This window comes from Elephantulus edwardii, unplaced genomic scaffold (genome assembly GCF_000299155.1).
Source record: "Elephantulus edwardii isolate Elephantulus edwardi_28Jun2011 unplaced genomic scaffold, EleEdw1.0 scaffold00029, whole genome shotgun sequence".
In the NCBI taxonomy this organism is placed as follows: Eukaryota; Metazoa; Chordata; class Mammalia; order Macroscelidea; family Macroscelididae; genus Elephantulus; species Elephantulus edwardii.
In genome coordinates, this window is record NW_006399779.1 from 9,570,958 (window position 1) to 9,582,084 (window position 11,127).

Below are 11,127 nucleotides of genomic sequence, written 5' to 3' on the forward strand. Positions count from 1 at the left end.
CGCGGGCGCGCCTGCTTATCTGCCTGTCAATAAAGGGCGTGCGCGGTGGCGGAGGCGAGGCCGGACCTGGGCCTCCCAACTCCAGGCCAACACAGGAGCCTCTCTCCATTTGCCCTGGGCCGCAGAAGGAGGGCGGAGGCCCCGTGCCTGGCTCGCCATCCGCGAGGGCGCAGATTTGTCTGCACCCCTGTAGTTCTTGAGGTCTCTCCCTCTAATCACCCCGCTCCCCGCTCCGCAAGCACTCTCGCAATCTGAACCCAGGGCACTCCTGCCACCAGCCTTGGGGGCAGATGGACAGGCCTCTGCTCGGCTTGGCCCTTCTGGGCAACATTAACCTCTCTAGGCCTCGCCAGTCAGAAGTGCAGACTCAGGGCACCGCAGGTGGCGCGGGAGGGGTGTGTGCCGCAGGCAAGCCCCAAGCCTACAGCGCGGAATGTGACTTGTGACAGATAGTAGGTAGGGTCCAAGGGACAGAATCAGAAAAGAAATAAGGTTTCTTCTAGGCTTCTTCCCAGTTTGAATTGGTCCAGTCTGCAATTCTGAGACACCCAGGGCAGCCCGGAGTCCTGGTTCTCGGCCGTGGCCGCTGGGAGCGAGTTCAGTGGTAGCCTGACTCGCGGAAGACTCTTAGGTCACCCTCATCCCAGGGCTCCGAACAAGCCCAAACAGGGGTCTGGGGTGAAAGGCTTCAAAGTATTCAGGGTAGGGTTGGTGAATGGAGCCAGGAGGTGAGGGGGTTAGATTAGAGAGCAAGGCTTGGCTGGATTGAGAGTTACATTCTTGGCTTGAACTCTGAGATCTGTTGTTCTAGTCCAAGGTATGTAAGTCCTCTCTTTTCTCTCTCTCTTTTCGTCTCTCTTTGTCTTTTTCTTTCTCCCTCTTTCCTTCCTTAACTATTTTTGTAAATCAAAGGACTTCGAAGTTGGGCCAATCCCTCCAAGGAATCTGCCCAACTCTTTGGTGAATTGATTTAGTTTTTGCCCTTTTTCTGAGATGGCCATTTGTCTACGAGCAATTGTAAAGTAGAAATGGGGTCCCCTTCACTTTAATATTTCGATCTGCTTTTTCTAAATTTCAATGGTAATGCATTTTGATAACTTTTATCTAAAATATATTATTTGTGGCTGGCTGCTAATTCGTTAAGTGAGTTGATAAAGCTTTTTCAAAGAAGAATGCAGAGAGAGAGAGGGAAACGTCCTGGTCTATGGAGGCGGAAAAATATACTGTGTATATTTCTGTCTCATTTCAAATAGTTACACAAGCCAAAAATCCATCTATCATCTAAGAAATCTAAGTTACTGAGCTGCACGTATGGTTCTTGTTCTTCCTTCTCCCACCTTCGTTTCCTCCCCTTTAAACGGCATACTTGTTTTAACAAGAATTTTATTTAAAATCAAAATTGAAGGAATGGTTTGTGAATCCGAGTGTCAAAGGGAATTTTTTCGCAAAGATAATATTTGCCATCTCTTTGGCCCCGGTCAAAAGGGCTGCATAATGGCACAATTATATGCAATTCTCTGGTTTCTCTGCATGTCAATGACCGTTTCTGTTTGTTAAAAAAAGACTCTTAGTTTCTCCTCTCTTCCGTTTATTCTATCCTACCAAAGTTTTCTTAAACATTCAGGAAAATCATCACGTCCTTAAAAGTCTCTATTACAATTAGTTCCAGAAGATTCTACATCTGCTTTCCTTCTAAGCATTTCCACAGTCAGTCGGTCTATGCCCCACGTTTGAGTTCTTCTCTTGCTTGTTGGGTGGAGACTGAGACATTAGCTGAATTCCCTGGGGGTGATTGGATGCAATTCGCTGAAAGTAGACAGGCACGTCCTGGATGTTAGAAACTCACTTTTTCTCAACGTGACAAGGCCGGCTTCGATCTACAATTGTATTTGAATGGGCAATGAGCGGAAAGATCTCTCATCATTAAGCCTGCTTCTACTCTAGCAAAATAAGGAGAGGCTTCATTTGCACACAAATGCTCATAAAACTCGAATTCCCTGTAACTCTCTTAATAAAAAGAGATGGCTAAGATACTTGAACTGGGGATGAGGAGGAGCAAAGCCGGGTAAGAGAGAGATAGGGAGATTTGAAAGGCATCCCTTCCTTTCCCCCAAAGGTCCATGTGATTGAGTTGACTTTTTTACTTTAAATCTTAAATAAGATGTGAGTTGTAACAAGAGGATTGGCACTTACTCTGTGACCCTTATAATTGGATTAAATATAGACTGAGATGTGCAAAACACACCAAGATTGACACCTGCCAACTGGACTTCCTTATGATTGATTGTGATGTTTCGTGCTGGCAACAATAATGAAATAAATTGTACGGATAAAACAGCACATTTGTCATTTCCGTGCCATGAGTGAGGAAGTCATGAGTTAGGCAAGCTGTTAGCTGACAGGCGTGAGCGGGGAGGCAAGCTAAAGAGATAAATAAGGATTCCAGGCATTGACAGGACAAATTATAACTTGTCACAACCTTTTTAAATTCAGAAGTTTTCAATTAACATATATATTGCTATTACATATAAGATAAGGGGGCGCTGACATAAACATGTGTGGTGTGCAGGGACACCCCCAACCCAGCAGCAAAAGCTTGGGTGTAGGGGTCTGTCTGGTTGCACTTGAGAGCCTAGACCTGGCAATTCTGGAGGGCACCCGGGAGCCCAAGTTGCCTGCCAGTCAGCGGTCGCAGTGGGCCTGCCTGGGTGACTTGGTAAGATGATTGGTACTGGGCAACTGTTTCTTGTTTTTGCTCAGATGCACACTCAGGGCTTCAGCACCATTTCTTCCCAGAAGCAGGGGGCATCTGAGTGAGGTCTTTGGCCCAATCTGATGGGAGGGTTCTGCACTTTCTCTGCTTCCCAATTCAACACACTGGCAGGAGTTAGAGGACAGAGACAGACACCACCCTTCATTTTCTGAAGTCTCATCCTTTGGAGAGAATCTGAGGTCTCAGCAATGCTTATGTCCTGGTACAGTCTTGGGCCTGTAAGAACCAGGTATGGCCTGAGGCAGCTTCCGCTGTGGACTTCTCCTGCTGCCCAGTGCCACCCTGGAGGATTTAACAAAAGCATCCCTCTTTCTCCAAAGAGAGGGCTGGCTTTCTTCTATTCTTCCCTGGATGCCTATACCCATTTTAAGGGGCTCCTCCTTGGACCATGGTTGAGGCTGAGCCTGCTGACCAGTCTTTGGGTGGCCTGAATGCATTTAAGTAGGGTTAATGAGGCCTTAGGAGGAGCAAAGAGCTGAAGTCACAGGGCAAGGCCTCCAAGTTCCGGGTGGCCAAAGGATTTCTGGTGAGTCTAGGATCTGGGGCGGGAGACCACTGTATGTAAATAAAGGTCAGAGTGTGAGTTTACCAGTGTATATGAGTGAAAACTCCTTCCCACCCCAAAATGGAGTTCTTTTTCCTTTTTAAAATTTCCTCCACCCCACACTGGAATTTAAAATTTTCTGGGGCCTGTCAACAATCCTAGTTCTTCGCTGAATATGACTCCCGCAAACACCAGCATTAATGCAGAGCTGGAAGAAGAAAGGGAGCGTTGCTGTCTTCCCGGGCGAAGTGGGTAAGAATGGAACAGAAAAGGACCTCGTGCTGGAGAGTTCCATGGGCTCCAGGCTGCAGGAAGCGAGTCTGGCCTAGTTCCGGGCAGGCCCAGCGAGTGGTTGGGTGGCTGGGAGGGAGGCGTGGGAGGTGGCCTAGTTTTCTTTCGGCAGCTCCGCTCCCCAGCTCCACAAAGGTCCTCATACGGTCGTGGGGAAGAGCCCGGCCTTGTTGCCGAGGCCTCGACACTCTGCACACACCCAGAAAGGGCGCGCAAGCCCAGAGCTCGAGAGCGTCTACTCCCAACCTTTCGGCGCCTCTCACCAAATTAAACGCCGAGAACGCTCTGAATCCTTGCAAAGATGAGGCCTGAGAAGAAGGGAAAGGAGGAAAGGAGGGGAAAAACCCCTCCAAGTTACGTGGAATTAGTTGGAAGCGGGTGCATTCCCCAGCGACCGCAGCTATTAACATTATAATCTCAAACGCCATTTTTTATGTAACACTATTGTTAGTAAATCAACTCCTCAGGTCCTCAGAGAGGCTGACCCCTGGCAATTCAGTGAAAGTGTAATTATCTCCCCGAATCTTGGACAGATTTAAGAGATTACATTTCAACTAAATCTATATCAATGCTAATTCCCCCTCTAGCCCCAGCCTGCAGGTGCTGGGCACGGGAAATGGCGAAGGCCCCAGCCGAACGCTTCACAAAGAGCAGAGGGCTTGCTGCGCGCAGGGCCAAAAGAAATGAAGCCTCACATAAAATTACACCTATTTCCCCCCCCCTACAAAACCTGGTTCTTATATAGCAAAGTTAAACAAAGCAGCTATGCTAAATTAGCGTTACATAAAGGCGAGTTTAATGCTCGGTTACAGTCAACTGGTGTATCTCTGATGGCTAATTGTCTATCAAAATTAAAGAGAAAAGAACAAATGATTCGTTATAAGAAGGTGTTAAAAGCCTCAACAAAAGGACATTTCACAAATATAATATCGGCAGCTCGGGGATTGCCCGCGGGGTTGTTCAGTCCCCGGCCCTGCGCAGCTATGAGAAGTGGGGTGCGGGGTGCTATTTGCCTGGCAAGAGCTTATTTCCTCCCAAATGAGGGTAATAAAAACCTGAGGCGATATTAGTATGAAGATCGACATTAGTCGTAACCGGCAGGCTGGATGTGGGCTTCAGGGCGACCCCTACTCTCTGCCTCGGCTGGGGGACGTAGAGGATTCTTTGCCGTCCCCTGAAGACCCCCTCAGTTCGACTCCCCACCACCCGCGGTCAGGGACAGGAGGGAGAGAACACGGGGCTGGGCTCGTGGGCCTCAGCTGTCCCCTGCCTCGTCCAGGCTATCCGGGAGCTCTCGGGGACCAGCACGTGCCTTTGTGACGCGCGGCACCGGCCTCGGGGGCGTGAGCTGCGGCTGCCAGCCCATTCTCCTGTCCCCTTCCCTGGGGCGACCCCAGATCCAGAGCTAGGAGCATCTCTGCGGGCCAGCGCCTAGTCCAACCTGATTGCATCTGAAATGCGCGCCAGGGCTGCTGGCCGGCCAGGAGTCGCCGGCCCGGCGCGCAGAGCGAGGTGGCCAGGGCGGCGCAGGCTCCACACTCGGTGCAGTCGCTGTGGCCGACTCCGAGGCTGGGGGGGGGGGGGGGGGGACGGTGGGGAAGCCCAAACCAAATCAGGCAGCAAGAGCAACAAACCGTCTGGAAAATGGACCTACGGAGCCGCAAGAATGTACTTTCTTATCTTTGACAACTTGTGTCCTAAAGAAAGTGTATTGAAGATAATTGAAATGATTACAATTCATTGCTGCCTGACTTTGAATATGAACAGTCACATAATGACATCCCCGCCACACAACAACAGTTTAATTTCCATTATCCGACTTCAGGATCCCCGCGCCAGCCGCCTGGGCAACGCGGCTCTAATGCAGAAATCTTGGCTCCCGCCTGCATTATTCATTGCGGGTGGGGGGTGTGGCTGGGAGGGAGAATCCCTTGTCCTTCCTCCTTCCAGAAACTTGTTGGGAAAATCCTAGAGACCAGAGGCCTCGGAGGAGCCGGGAAAGTCATCAGTTAGGGGCCACTTGGCCCGACGGGGCTGCAGGCGATGTGCTGTGTCGCTGGCCTGGCGTCCCCTGGGGTGTCTCATACCCCTGGCCCCCTGCCCCACGCGTCTAGGGAGGGCCCAGACTGGGGATCCTCTGCTGGCTGTCCTCTGTTGCCCAGCCCCGCGCCTCCTTTCCTCGTCCTTCCCCCTTCCTTCCACCCTCGAGCCCTTCTCTCGGCATCAGAGCTCGGGGCTCGAGCGCAGGATGGTGGGTGGGTGGCTCCCGGCCTCGCGGGTCTGGCGGGTGTCTCGGCCTCGAGCCCTTTGCAGCCTCGCCTGCGCCCACCAACCCGGCGGCCTCAGAGGGGAGCCCAGGCGGCCCAGGCTACCTGGCACTGCGGGGACTTGGGCGCTCACCTTTGGGCGCGGCCTTGGCGGAACCTCGCGCCCAGGGGAGCTGGGTGGGCGCTGCTCGAGGCTGCCGCAGTGCGCAGGCGCCACTCAGGCCCCCCGCCCCCTCCCCAGACGCCAGGTCTGGGGGACAGACCCCGCGCCCCTCTCCACGCATCGCCCTCCTCTTAAAAAAAAAAAAAAAGACCATCTGGTAATTGTCTTTCTTTAGATCTTCCCTTAATTATGCTTTTAATTAAAGATGGTTCAAGGCACCGGACCACATGAAGGGCAGTAATTACAAATTACATTACAAACCCGACAGATGTAGCGGGATCTGCTGGGGAAAAGGTACCGGAATAAAAATTTGCCTAAACTTTGGGATAAATTAATCGGAGGCGTGGAAAATAGAGGCCCACTTTCTGATTATGTAGGCTCCAGCCAGGATTTAAGTTTTGTGTCATGATTGTTTTCATATTTCTTTTGACGTCTATTGATTTGGAGGCAGCTGCAAGCCTTTGTCACAGGAGAGAAGAGCAGTCACAATATATTAGCTTGATGGCATAACTCGAACCGGAGAGGCGAGGGGAGCCGGAGTGACGGGGGCGCACGTGACCCCGCCCGGGGCCTGCGGGCCCGACCCTCCCATTAACTTGTTCTAATAAGAATAATGGGGCGGGACGGGCAAGACCAACACACCGTCACGCGGGGCTCCGCGGTCCAGAACGCAGGCGGCGGGTACCCGGGAGGCAGGGGTCTCCTGGCGGCTCGCTGCCGCGCTCCGATGCCAGCCCTGAGCCCACGTCGAGGAGAGGAGCGTGATGCTGGGGCAGAGCTGCGGGCCCCGGGCTGGGCATCTAGGCGCCAGGAGAGGCCTCATCTCTGGTCTTCCGGAGGGCTGACGGCGGGCAGAGGACGGGGGGGGGGGCCTGGGGAGCCTGCCAGAGGGGGCCCTGACCCAACTTGCGCTCCCGCGCGCCCCAAGAAGCCGGGAGCGTGACGCAGATTGTGCAAACAGAAGGGAGGGAGCTGGGTCATTTCCTTCACTAATCATCGCCCCCGCCTGGCTTGCTCTCCCCACCCAACCCGGGCGCCACCCAGCTTCGAACACGCTTCCCAGCCAGGGGCTCACTCCCTTTGAGCCAGTGGCTGCACTTTATGGAAACAAAGTAGATAGAGATATATACGTGCCCATTACCCAGCCAGCGATTCACAGCGACCGTGCCACGGCCCAGGGAGCACACAGGGACAATTAAACACGCCCACCGACGGCGGGATCACCCAGGCTTTCTATTAACCACATGCCTTCTGAAAGTGATACCATTCTAAGTCTCACACAAAATTCTACTAATTCACCTGGACGTAGATGGAGGTTCACCGGAAAGGTATGTATGACGCCTGGGCCACGCTCCCCTCGGAAGTGTGAGAACAGAACGAGCATTGCCGAGAGCGAGTGCCGGACACCTTGCCTCACCGCCCAGGGAAGGCGCGTTTTCTTTTTGACTCCTCCTCTCACTATGCTTCTCCTTTTCTGTGCGTTACAGTTTCTGAGAGGAATGTAAATATTTTGACTAGACCGCTGCAGGGGCCTTTTAAGCGCCAGGCGCAATAATTTTGTGGGATACTGTAGTTCATACTTCAAAACTTGGATGCTAACTTTTGTTTTGCTGGGGAAACTCATAGAGCCCTTTAGGGTTGACCTCTCAACTCCCTACTTATGTTATGAAGTGAAGTAGCCCCTAGGGATTGTCCAGCTTTTAAAAGAGTTTTTCCTGCCACTTCTACTTTTCAATTGTTTGCAGTGGAAGGGGTGTGTGTGTGAGGGGGGATCTATTTAATAGACCTCTTCTGAGGTTGTGACAAGATCAAGTTTCAACTCTCCTGTGCCCTTGGCTCTTTTGCCTTTCCTGTTGTGTTACGTGTACATGATGTGAGCAAAAGTTGAAGAATTAATATTTGAAAAAAATTAAAAGAATTGCTACCTAGTGTTCCTGTGCATTGGAAATGAAGACTTCCCTATTTTTAGTTTTTGATACAAAACACAATGTAAAGTTCGGAGAAATTAAAGTAACATAGCATGTAGGACCAGGGCTGCCCTAATTTATGTATATAATACAGACAGTATACTTTCTTTTAATCAAAGATGAAGAAAAAGTGGCAAGAGCCACAAAGCATCACCCAATGTGGGCTAAACACCAACCAACCAAACAAAAAAAAGAATATAACACAATTCCACATATACTGATGTGTCTGTGTATTTGATGGTCTAAAAAAGGTTTCTAAACACAGATACTGTATAAAACCATAGATTTTAATAGTTTTTATTGTTATTAAAGTGGTAATAAATTATTATTGCTTAGAAAATACCCACAGGCATGTCCATTGTGACCATTTTAGGGCCTGGAAATTCCAGGAGGGCCACCTACAATGTGTTCATTTCTTTAGATCATTCTCCTGTTGTGTAATGAATATAAAAAAAAACAAACAGAAAAAAAACAAACATTTTATGCTTTCCCCATGGTCTTTTAAACAAAACCAAATAGTTTATATTTGTGGGCAACATAGGGTGAAAAATTTTGTTTCATCTGTCACAAATTCATTATTAATGAAGATAAACATAATCTGAGAATTTAATATAGTCCTTTAAGTGCTGACAAAACTGCTTATAATAGAGAAAACACAGTTGGATCATCTTATAATCTTGTTTCTCAGTTCCATGTGTGCAAAGAATGTGAAAATTTTTCAGTTAATATTATTGTTTCTCATTCTGTTTCTATTAGAATATTCACTGTACTGTCTTCCCTTGCTATCTTTGTATAGTCTGTGTGTGCACTATGAATTTCAATAAATATAAATCACTGCTTAAAACAGTAAAGAATGACTACTGCACGTTTCATTGTTCTGTCCTTACAATCTACACATTTTTTTTTTTTTTACAAATCCCATTGCAGCTATTTCCCCTCAATTCCATGATGAAAGTAGTGGCAAATGCCATTCAATTTAGAGGAGCTCAAGCACAGAGAATATAAAGATTTTGTTCAAAGCTTCCCTCAAATCTATTTTTAGACTTGGAAACAAAACTAGACCTGAGGCAACATCAGTGCACATCCCTGACTCCATATGAGGCTACTTGAAACAGGTGACTTTGGGTTCATTTTAGAAACAGAAGACATACTTGGAAGTATGTGTTCCTTAGAGACTGACAGGCTTCAGTGAACCTCAGGAGCAATGTAGCAACCCACGCTCTCAACTGCCTCTGATTTGCAGGCAAGGAACAATTTCTTCTTCCTTTTTTGCTTGCCTGCATTACTTTTTCTGTGCTTGGGAGCGGAGCAGAAAGAAGCCTGCAACCTCTAGCCTTTGGGGACTTCCTGTGGCCTTGCCACATTCCCTGGAGAAACTCAGAATCCTGGGATTGGTAGGATCACAGACAGCCACAAACATCACCCTCCCTCTAATCCATACTGATGCAGTATTGATAACAACCTTTCTGCTACTTGACAGTTTCAGACCATTTAAATGAGTACAAATAATAGGAATTTGGTGGTGGGGGTGGGGATAAGCCAGGGGCAATTGGTACCGCTTTTAGGTTGATAGACTTGGTTTCTCTTCCAAAAACCACACAACCAAGTACAAAATTAAACAGTTTTCATCCAATTTGTTGGGAGTGATTTCTTTTCTCTTGGACTATTGTATTTAGGTCAAGGAGTTGGTGCATTTATTGCCAGGAAGTCCTACTTTGTCTATAGGATAGGCAGTGTTCAGTTGCTTGAATTTTGTAACTTCAGTTTGTTTGACTATTTCTGCCTCATACGACTAGATTATGTAATAAGGAAGCACATTTGCATTAGATAATAAGAACCAGAGGCAAGATAAAAACAATGCTGATTAATCAAGGAGTCATATCCCAGTTTGAGAGTTTCCTGATAACCAGAGGCACAATTAAATCATTGGTGGATCAAGCAAAACTCTGAACATAAAGCAATGTCAGTTTTCTGTCTTGGTGACAGAGATCAACCAGAATCATATCCACTAAATTCTGTTATCAAGAATCTCACTCTTGTTGATGAATTTGGTTACACTGTGGTTCAAATTGTGTCCTCACCTACAAGGTGATATTTAGAACATGCTTTACTTTGACACAGACTTACGCAGAACAATATGCTAACAGTTGTAGCTGTCCAACAACGGAATGGGCTACATGGGAAGGTAAGGGTATTCAAAACATTGGGAATGTCCAGGCGGAATCTAGGGAGCAGTTGATGACATATTTAAGATAAAGGGATGCTTTAAAAAATTTACTTACCCCCCCCCCCGCTAACTTCTTATAGGATCAGCTTTATCAGGATTACATAGGTAATAAGTATTTTATCTATCAGTTAATTTTAAAAAGAATTTTAATATGATTATACAATTATGTAGTTCAGAATTCCAAAGGCTCAGAAAACATGCTATGGAAATTCCTCTTCCAAATTATTTGTTTCTGTGAACTTTGATAAATGTCGATAGTTGTAGAGGGGCTTTAAGCCTTTTGTTCATAGGGTCGCTATGAGTCGTGCTCTACTCAAAGGCAAACAACAACAACAACAATATATTATTTGTTATTGTTGAGTACCTTCCAGTGGGTTTTCAGAGGCTCTTAATCACTTGGGAGAAGATTACCCATCCTTCTCCTGCAGAGCTGTGTCTTTGGGATTGCAGTACAGCTTCTTGTCCCACAGCCACCAGTGCTCCATTTCATAGGATTTAGCCATTAGACACAACCAATACTACCCATTTTTAGTAAACTAAACCCATTGCCCTTAATACTGACTGAAAGAAAGGAGAGAGTGAAAGTGCCCCATGGAGTTTCCAGGCTTTACATCTTTATTAGAGCACACTGCCACCTCTGTGGACTGATGGGTAGACTCAAACCACCAACCTCTTGCTTTAACCAGTACACTACCAAGGCTTCTCTTATAGAATAAACTCAAAACCTCAAACTCTTTGCAGTTAAGTTACAATCAACCCGTGGCTGTCTCTCCAGTGGGTTTTCAGAGACTGTGAATCACACAAGGAGGAGTTTCTCCACCACCTAGCCAGCCTTTGCTGTTTGCCATATAATTCTTCTAGTGAGTTTTGCTGTTGAGGGAGTAAATTGCATGTG